The 9,057-nt window shown below is 41.0% G+C and overlaps 1 protein-coding gene across 2 annotated transcripts in view; it reads right to left on the reverse strand.

Annotated features, from left to right (window-relative positions):
• CNTRL (centriolin) overlaps positions 1–6,162 on the reverse strand; it is a 138,409-nt gene extending 132,247 nt beyond the window's left edge. For both annotated transcript variants that reach the window (XM_004483561.4, XM_058302462.2), the window contains exon 1: positions 5,984–6,162. The gene's annotated coding sequence lies outside the window, so the exon portion shown is untranslated. The remainder of the gene's footprint in view (positions 1–5,983) is intronic.
• Between the last annotated feature and the right edge of the window lie 2,895 nt (positions 6,163–9,057).

Consider the following 9,057-nt stretch of genomic DNA (forward strand, 5'->3'; position numbering starts at 1 on the left):
AAGCATGGGAAAAGCACCATTACTGTAACCTATGGACTATAGTTAACAGTGATACTGTAATATTCTTGCACCAATGCCAAAGATGTACTGTGTTAATAATAGTGGGGTATGCCGTAATAGTGGGGTATGGAAAAATGTATGCTGTGGGCCTTAGTTAGTGGTAATAGTCTGATAATATAATCTCATAATCTGTAACAAATGTTCCACAATGGTGTGGTATGTTGGTGAAGGGTCGTTGTATGGGAATTCTACACTTGAGTCTGATTGTCCTGTAAGTTCACAACTTCTGTAAATAAAATATATATTTTTAAAAAGAGAACAGAACATTAGAACATTGCCAGAATGCCAGAAGACCTCTTGTGCCTCTCTTCCAGTCACTACTGCCCATATATGAGTAATCACCATCCTGATTCCAACACCAGAGATTTCTGAATTATTTTTTAACTTGATATAAATGAATTCATAAAGTATTACGCACTCTTTTATGTCTGTCTTTTTTTTGTTAAACATTGCTTTTAAAATTTATGTTTGTCTCAGGCTGTTTGAAAAGTATCTGGCTACTTCAAATCTCTCATGCTTCCTATTGCTTATCCACAAGTCAATTTTATTGAAGTTTAGGTCTTCCAGAAGGAATAAAGCATTTATTGATTAAAGTGATCTTTTTCGATGTCCTTTATTTTTCAGACAAGAATAAGGCCCAAAATGGTAATGACTCAGTCAGTCACAGTACTGGTTAGTAGCAATGATGTGAATCAGTTCTTCTCTCAAATTAATTTTTAAGTCAAATCAAATAGTTAATCTATTAGAATGTAAGTTCCATGAAAGTGAGGATGTTATTCTAATGCATGCCAGGCCTAGAACAGAGCCTGGCAGAAAGTAAATACTTAATATTTGTTGAAAGAATTAGTCAAGAAGAATATAGAACAGATAAAATGGTATTTGTACCTTGGAAAAGGGATATCTTCATGAACAACATTAGTCCTCAATAGCAAGAGTCCTGATTTACAAGGTTGGGTTTATGCAAAAAGATTTTCATGATATACAGTTGCTCTTACAAGTATGTTCATTCTAAAATAGGTCCAAAAATTAACATTTTGCAAAACCTATAAATTTGGCAAAACTTTAGACAAAAAAAAATCTTGTAAGATATAGACCTTGGGCAAGGCTGCAGAAAAGTTATCCTACCTTTGCTCGGTATCTGTAATCACCTCTGCTCTGACTACTTAAAAAATGAAGGAAAATACAAATTATTTCTTAGGAAAAAAGTTTATTAAAATAGAATATTAGGTTAAAGTAGTTTTCAATCTAAGGATTTTATATAACTCAAGTTTTAATGCTATATAATTCACATCAGAAAGGGATATTCTAAAGGAATGATGTGTGAACACCTTCATATACTATATAATATGCCCTCTTACAGTCAAACAGGTATTATCATTCAGGCTGGGATCATGATGAATCTTATTTTTTAAATGGCTGTACATGTACATGTAAAGGAGAGTTGCCAATAATAGACTCAATCAATTAACCAGTATTTAGCAGGTGTAATACCCTTCGTAGACCATTCTAAGAAGGATGAACTTGCTCAAAACATTTCTGGAATTCTTTCAGAATTAATTTACAAGTCTTACAAGGAAATCAGACCCATCACTACAAATATACTTTGTTTTTATTTTCCCAGTTTAATCACTGACCTTATAAATTTTGGCTACCACCAAAAATCTAATCCTCTCTAAAAAAGATGTGATTTGCCACCACTGAAGTTAATTCCAAAGAATACAAAGCTAGTGGCTATATTTACTGTGGACTTACCATGCAACAAATATTGTACTAAGAGATGCATATGCATCATTTCATTGAAAGGATTAAATACAATGTTCTATGAGATAAGCATTATCATCTCCCGTTTTACAGATGAAGAGGTTAAATAATTTGTCCAAAATCTCATAGCTAATTGGTTGTCAAGACTTGAATCTCAATCTGATTCCAAAGCCCATGTTCTTAACCACCATGTCATACTGTTGATTAAGGTCTCTGAAGTACAGATCAGGTTTGACTTGCTATCTAGGGCCTAGCATTGTACCTCACACAAAACAGACTTCAATAAATGCCATTAAATGACATGGCTTAAAGAATGACATACACTTGGGGGGTAGATATAGCACAAGTGGTTGAGCATCTGCTTCCCACGTACGAGGTCCTGGTTTCGATCCCTGATACTGCCCAAAAACAAAACAAATGGAAAAACCTACTCTCATTGGGGAGCAGATATAACTCAGTGGTTGAGTGTCCTCTTCCCATGTTAAAGGTCCTGGGTTCAATCCCTGGTACCTCAAAAAAAAAAAAAAAACACTATAAAAACAATTTCTGAAGGAGAAATGGAAAATTTTATATAAAGACAGCATCACTGAAATCATTATCTGCCCTCCCACGGTAACGAGTTTGAAGGTAACAACAACAACAAAAAAGGTGCATTTATTTTTTAGTCACTTGTTATTTCAGTTAACTATCACATTACGGCCAAGAGCCTTGTTCCAATACTACAGAGTTCACTACTTTAAACTCCAAACTTACGTGTCTGTACTTTCTCTTTATTTCCTCATGCTTTCCTTTCCTCATACATGTGAACCAGAAAAACTTCCCACCAATTCGCAAAACTGTCATTTATGCCAAAGCCATAGGCTTTTTATCTGATTTCAAAAGTGTGGTAAAAAATATTTATGCTTTATATATCATCACATCATTCTGCCGTGGGGGAAAAAAAAGTATCTTAGTAATTCTACTGATTCTGCGTGAAGCTGTACTATGGTGTACTTCTAAGTAAGAATAATACACCCAAACTTGATTAAAAAAAAAAAAAAGGCATGCAATTGGAAAACAAAATTTTATTTATTCCTGAGTTAAATGTAATTTTCATAAGGGCAAGAGATTTAAAAAACAGGGGGGAGGGAAGGGGAGAAAGGGCTCCGTTGCCACTATACATATTTTTTCCATCCCATATACAAAAGGAGATTTAAAAAAAAAAAAATTGGAATAATAGCGCATGCTATATGCCACAGCTGTACTCAATACCACGTTTCTTGATTAAAGTATAAAGAAATCTGTATTTTTACCTCAATGCAATTATTTTGTGTTTTGCATATTAGTCTTCTCTCCAAATTCTCAAAATGTCAAACCATCCCTGAATCCCTCATATAACACTGTAATGACCAAGACTCTCACTAGATAATCATGAGGTACTTGGTTACCTCTCCTGATCAGTAAAACTCAGGCTCACTCACTCAGAAAGTTAAATACACACACACACACACTAAAATGATTTCAGCTCCTTCCTTTTATGAATCATAACACCAAAGATTAAATGATAGTTCCAAAGTCACAATGCCATCACCAGACATGCCAGATCCCCTCCCCAGGTTTCCGTAGGTCTTGTCTTATAAAGCCTGGATACAGAAACAATAGATATTAGGATCTTATAGAACAGCTAATTCATTAAACTGGGTTTAGGGATTTGCTGTGTTTGAGAATGGCTGGCATTATTTTAGAGACTACTGCCTGAAGGAAGTAAATGCTGAATTACAATTTTAAGGGTGAGATGGGGATGTGGCCTAACCCTAGGATGTGGTTTTCAATCACATGACTAAAGACCAATCAATGGAAAAGAGAAGACAGAGCTGAAAGGCAGGGCTGGAGAAAGTGAAAGGTGGGATGAAGAGAAAATAAGAAAAACAAGACAAGAGCTGGAGACACATTTTGAAGGTCCAGAAAGGAGTCTCCGAACAAGAGGAAACCATTGAAATAAAGTGATAAGCAGAATTATATGGCATAGCAACAAAACACTATCCCACTTATCACCCCCAAACCTGGTATCTGAATGCTGTAAAAATCCAATCAATCACAGTTGAATAGAGACTGCAGCCTCCACCTCTCATCAGGCTTTCTTAACAATCAAGATGGAAAATCTTCTTTGGTCTTTTCCAAATTAGAGCCAGACCTCAATAAACCCCAAACCTTCCATCTCTTTCCCTAACCCATCCCAGTATTCAAATAGCCATGCCCATTTCTTGACCCTCATATCCATCCCTCTCTATGCCAATATTTTAAACTTTAACTCTTTAATCCCATCTTCATTCTATACCCAATTTAAAAACCTTTCCTCTCTAACCTTCTCTAGCCCTTTCACGTATCCTGATTCCCTTTCTACTCCAAAATCCCTAATCCAGCCACCGTTCTTTCCAAAGTCAACTCCCCCCTTTCCTACTGCCTGTCTCTGCCTACAATCCTTCTAAATCCCATTCGCTAGCCAACTTTTCCCACAAATTCTACCCCTATTCCTTAATATTGTATTAGCCTCCCCTATTTCTCTACTGTTGCTCCTTGCCTCAACACTTTTATACTCTCCAACTCAGCAGATACCCTGATATCAACATCCATTCTAATACTGTGGCCTCCAATTATTCCCCTTCCCAAACAAAATACTTAAACCACCCATTTTTCCTCATGCCTATCCAACTGCCTACCTATCTGCCTTCTCCTTCTAACACTTGGCACCTATACCTCTCTCCATCCTATTAACAAGTTGATTTCCCCTCTCCTATTGCTCTCCAATCTATTCAGATATCCTGAAACCCAAGCTTCCCCATAATATATTTATTCAGTCAATTTGATTGAACTTTTTTTTTAAGGTAGGCAAGGGTACTAAAGAGTTTATTAAGAAACAAGAAAAACAAGAAAAGTATACAGTCCATGGACTGTGGGCATATTGCAGGGTGAGTTGTGCTGATTAAACAACTTCTATGTGCCAAGAACTGTGCTAGACTCAACACAAATTGAGACTGCAGGGTTCCTACACTCAAGATGCACAATAGGATTGTAACTCTTATTACATGGTCCCTGCACAAAGTAGTCTCCTTTATAACAATTGGATGACATGATTATTTATGAAACTACTTGTTTCTTCCCTGCTTCCCCTTCTAGACAGTAAACAGGGAACATATATGTCTTGTTAGGTGCATGGCAAGTATTAGTTGAGTGACTGAATGAATGAATTACAGCCAAGCACTCTAAAGATTACCAAATTTAAATCTTCACAGATGCTGTATAACATCAGAATTATTACTCTCATTTTACAAGAGTCAGTGAATCATTAACAGTTAAGAGCTTGGATTCTGAGACCATCAGCCTGTGTTCAAGACCTGGTTTTCCACCTGCTAACTCTGCCTCATCAAAATTCTTTATTTAATTTCTCTGGGCCCTAGTTTCCTCAAGTTTAAAATGGGGATATTTTAAATTCTAAATGAGTTAATACGTGTGAAGAACTTAGAATTGTATCTAACACTTAGCATTCAAAAGTGGTTAGCAATTATTTTTACAAATGAGGAAACATACGCTTAAAAAGGTTAAGGAACATGCCCAAAGTCACAGAGCCAATTAAGTAACTAGGCACAAGGTGACAGAATCAAGACTTGAACCCAAACATGCTTGACATCAAAATCCACTAGTCTCTGAAGCATTATACAACGCAGTGTTCGCTCGTCCCCTCCTTTTCACATTCCGTCCCAATATCCTAACTCTCGTCTTTTTCCATATACTCCATTCCGATACCTTAAAATCCCCCAAGACACCATCCTTTCTTTATCCCTGCCTTTCCTTACAGACACCCGGTACACCTCAGTCCTTCCCCTCCTCCCCCCTGTGGCCGGACCCCCATTCTTCTCGGCGCTGCACCCAACATTCATACCTCCCCACCCTGGTCCCCCACCCCCTACTGCCCCCGCCGCCCATGGCTGTCCCCTCAGCCCCCGACTCCACACACTTCATCCCAATCTCCCTCCTTCATCCTCCGCCCCACGCCTGCTCCAGACCCTCCCATTCCTCCCATCCAATCCCAACACGCTGGCACACGCCCCCGCCCCGAGTCCATCCCGGGCCGGTCCACCCCACACTAGGTGCCGGCCCTCCAGCCTTCGCCTCCAGCTCCCACCTTTCCGTCGGGACCCAGGGAAAAAGTTTCGACCCCGGGGGCATTCACTGCCTAGGACCCTGACCGAGCAGCCGGGCTAGACGAGGCGAGCCGAGGGACACGCTTGTCATTCCCTTTGGGCGCGTAGCGGCGCGGCGGCCATTTTGTTGTGTTGTGCCGGTTGCCTTGGGACAGCGCGCGGCATGGGCGGGGCCTGCCTCGGTCACGCCCTCCAGCCCGGAACCGTCGGGAGGGGCGGGGTGAAAATTCCCGCCGCCTTTGCTGCCTTTGCCGCCTTGGCCACTGGCGCGCAAAGGCGCCCGGGATCCTTGGGTGCGTGGCTTGCGATCACGCGGAACTGGCGAGCTGCGGCGTTGCGAACGCCCAGGTCGCGATGCCCTCAGCATTGGCGGTGCGGACGCTGCGGCGCCGCAGTCGCCGGCAAGGCAGTCTTCCTTCGCCGTGACTGAAGCTGCAGTCGCTTCATCACAAGACTCGGACAGGACTCTTTTGGGGGCTAGGCCAGAGGACGACAGATGTAGAGGGGTGTCACCAGCATCCCGACCTCTGACGCTGGCCTGCTGGGCTTGAACTGGTGAGCCTCGCACATGCCTCTCCTTGCACGGAGTGTTTGTGAGGCGAATTTTCTTCTTCAGGGACCAGACAGGCCGGACATTGACGAACCTTGGCGCGAACACAGCTTGGGCTGCCATTCCCGCTGAAGGTTAAGGTAGTGAATGAGACCAGACCGGGCAGCGACCATTCCTGTGGGCCGTGGACGTGAATATCCTCTGGTTGGTGATAGGGACGCTAAAGGAAGAAGCATTTGAGGAGACTTCAGTGGGAGCTTGCTTGAAGTGCTTACATTTCACGACATGCAATTCAGCCAAGATACTGGACGGAAATACATGATTTTTGTTTTGTTTTGTTTTTTTTTGTTTTTACGTTATCTCCCGACGATGCCTTCCTCCACTTCAGCCTTCCAGTCCCAAAATTATAGCCTGGATTTTATCATCAGGTGCTGCACCTTGTTCACAAATCTTGAATGCAGTCATCACCTCTCCTATACCATAACCTTCTAATCTTAGCTTGCTCGCCCACAGTACTCCGTCTCATCAAAATTATTTACTTCGTTATGATACCCAATCCCTTGTTCCAACCAATTTCTCGTTCCTTCCTATCTTCATTTCCCTTCTTCACCATAGAGTTCGTGGTCCATTTTTGTAACACTTTCAGAAATTCCCTTTGTCTGTGCCTCAATTTCCTCGTCTATAAAATGGGATAATACCTACAATTTTCCTGGGAATTAAAAAAGTTAACGCATGTGAAAGAACAGTGTCTGGTTCATAGTACGTTCTCAAGGTGTTTTAGTTATTTTATTATTAGACAAAGACTTTCCAGAGGAAATGTCTCATCTTGGACCCAAAAGAAAAGAAGGGTTTTGTCAAATTGTAGACAGGTTTAGTTAAGGGTTTAGTCGAAAGGGAACAACTTTGGATACAACTCCTGGGAACAAAGCCCAGGAGGAGGGGGAAAAAAAGCTTAGCAATGGACTGAATGTTAAATGGTTTAGTGTGCCTGGCGCAAAATGTAATTAGTAGCAAAATATTAAGTAGTTCAGTATTGGATAAGATGAAGCTGGAACGAGGAGTCTTAAAAGCCACATTAGTCACTTGTAATTTTTCTAAAGGCAGAGATGGATTAATCCAGCAGGAAATTCAGGTGACTTCCAACAGGGGACACCATTCACATTTATGTGAATGCTGCTGCCCTCCTCCCCACTATTTAGGCAACACAGTAGGCCTTGGAGTTGTAGAAAAGTCAAAATTCCTGAAAAACTCCACATTTAAAATTAAAAGGTATAGCCACCTATTATCAAAGGTCAGATGATGTTTAGTTGGTACATTGCTGAATTTCAGTTTTGTTCATTATTTTTTGTTTGTTTTGACCTCATTTCTTTTTTTCTATTCTACCAAAGATTTGGATTTATTGTGTAACCTCACTGCTAAGCTCCTTAAAGATTGGAATAGTATTCAGATGGGGCTCAGTATTATATTTTGGCATGCATGTGAAGTTCAGTATTAATTTTGTGATATCAAAAATATTCACAGAATCCAGAGGATGGTACAAAACACTGTTTTTCCCTTGGTTAATCCATATCCATTTAGCCTTGAATGGCACTCCTGGACACTTTTAGAAATTCCAAGTTCCTTCTTTTCCAGTTTTCCTCCCTCATGCAGACTTAGTACCCTCTGCTGGTGCCTAGCAAGGTGAAGACCCTGGATACAGCTCAGGACTTAGACACTTGAGAAGGGAAACCCTTATCTTTTTTTTTTTTTTTTTTTTTTTTAAGATACTGGGGCCAGGGATTGAGCCACATATGTGGCAAGCTGTCACTCAACCATCGCGCCACATTGGCTCCCCTCAGTTGGTTTTTTCCTTTGTTTGCTGTTGTTCCTTTGTTTGTTTAGGAGGGATTGGGCTTCAAACCCAGGACCTCCCATCTGGGAAACAGGCCCTCAACTGCTTGAGCTACATCCACTCCCCTATCTGGCTAATTTTAATATTAACTGTCTCTGTTAGCATTCTAAAAGGACCCGTTTCCCCAAAGCAGAGTAGAGATAGGAAAGGAGTAAAGGCCAGTCTCATTCCACACTCATTCATATTTACCCAATAATATAGAGGAAGTTTTAATTCTTTTGAGTTGCACTTAAAATACAAATATTAGTCATGTCAGAGTGGCCTAGCTATCCCTCAATTCTTTTTTTTTTAGAAAGTTTTTGTTTTATTTCCATTCCCCCTTCCCCCGCCCCCCTCCCCGCCTTGTCTGCTCTCTTGTGTCCATTTGCTGTGTTCTGTGTCCGCTTGCATTCTCGGCGGCACTGGAAATCTGTCTCTTTTTGTTGCATCGTCTTGCTGCATCAGCTTTCCGTGTGTGCAGCACCACTCTGGGCAGGCTGTGTTTTTTTTTTTTTAACATGGGGGTGGCTCTCCTTGCAGGGCATACTCGTTGCACATGGGGCTACCCATGCAGGGGACACTCCTGCACAGCATGGTACTCCTTGCATGCAGCACGACTGCACATGGGCCAGCTC

The sequence above is a fragment of the Dasypus novemcinctus genome, chromosome 8 (assembly GCF_030445035.2).
Source record: "Dasypus novemcinctus isolate mDasNov1 chromosome 8, mDasNov1.1.hap2, whole genome shotgun sequence".
Classification (NCBI taxonomy): domain Eukaryota; kingdom Metazoa; phylum Chordata; class Mammalia; order Cingulata; family Dasypodidae; genus Dasypus; species Dasypus novemcinctus.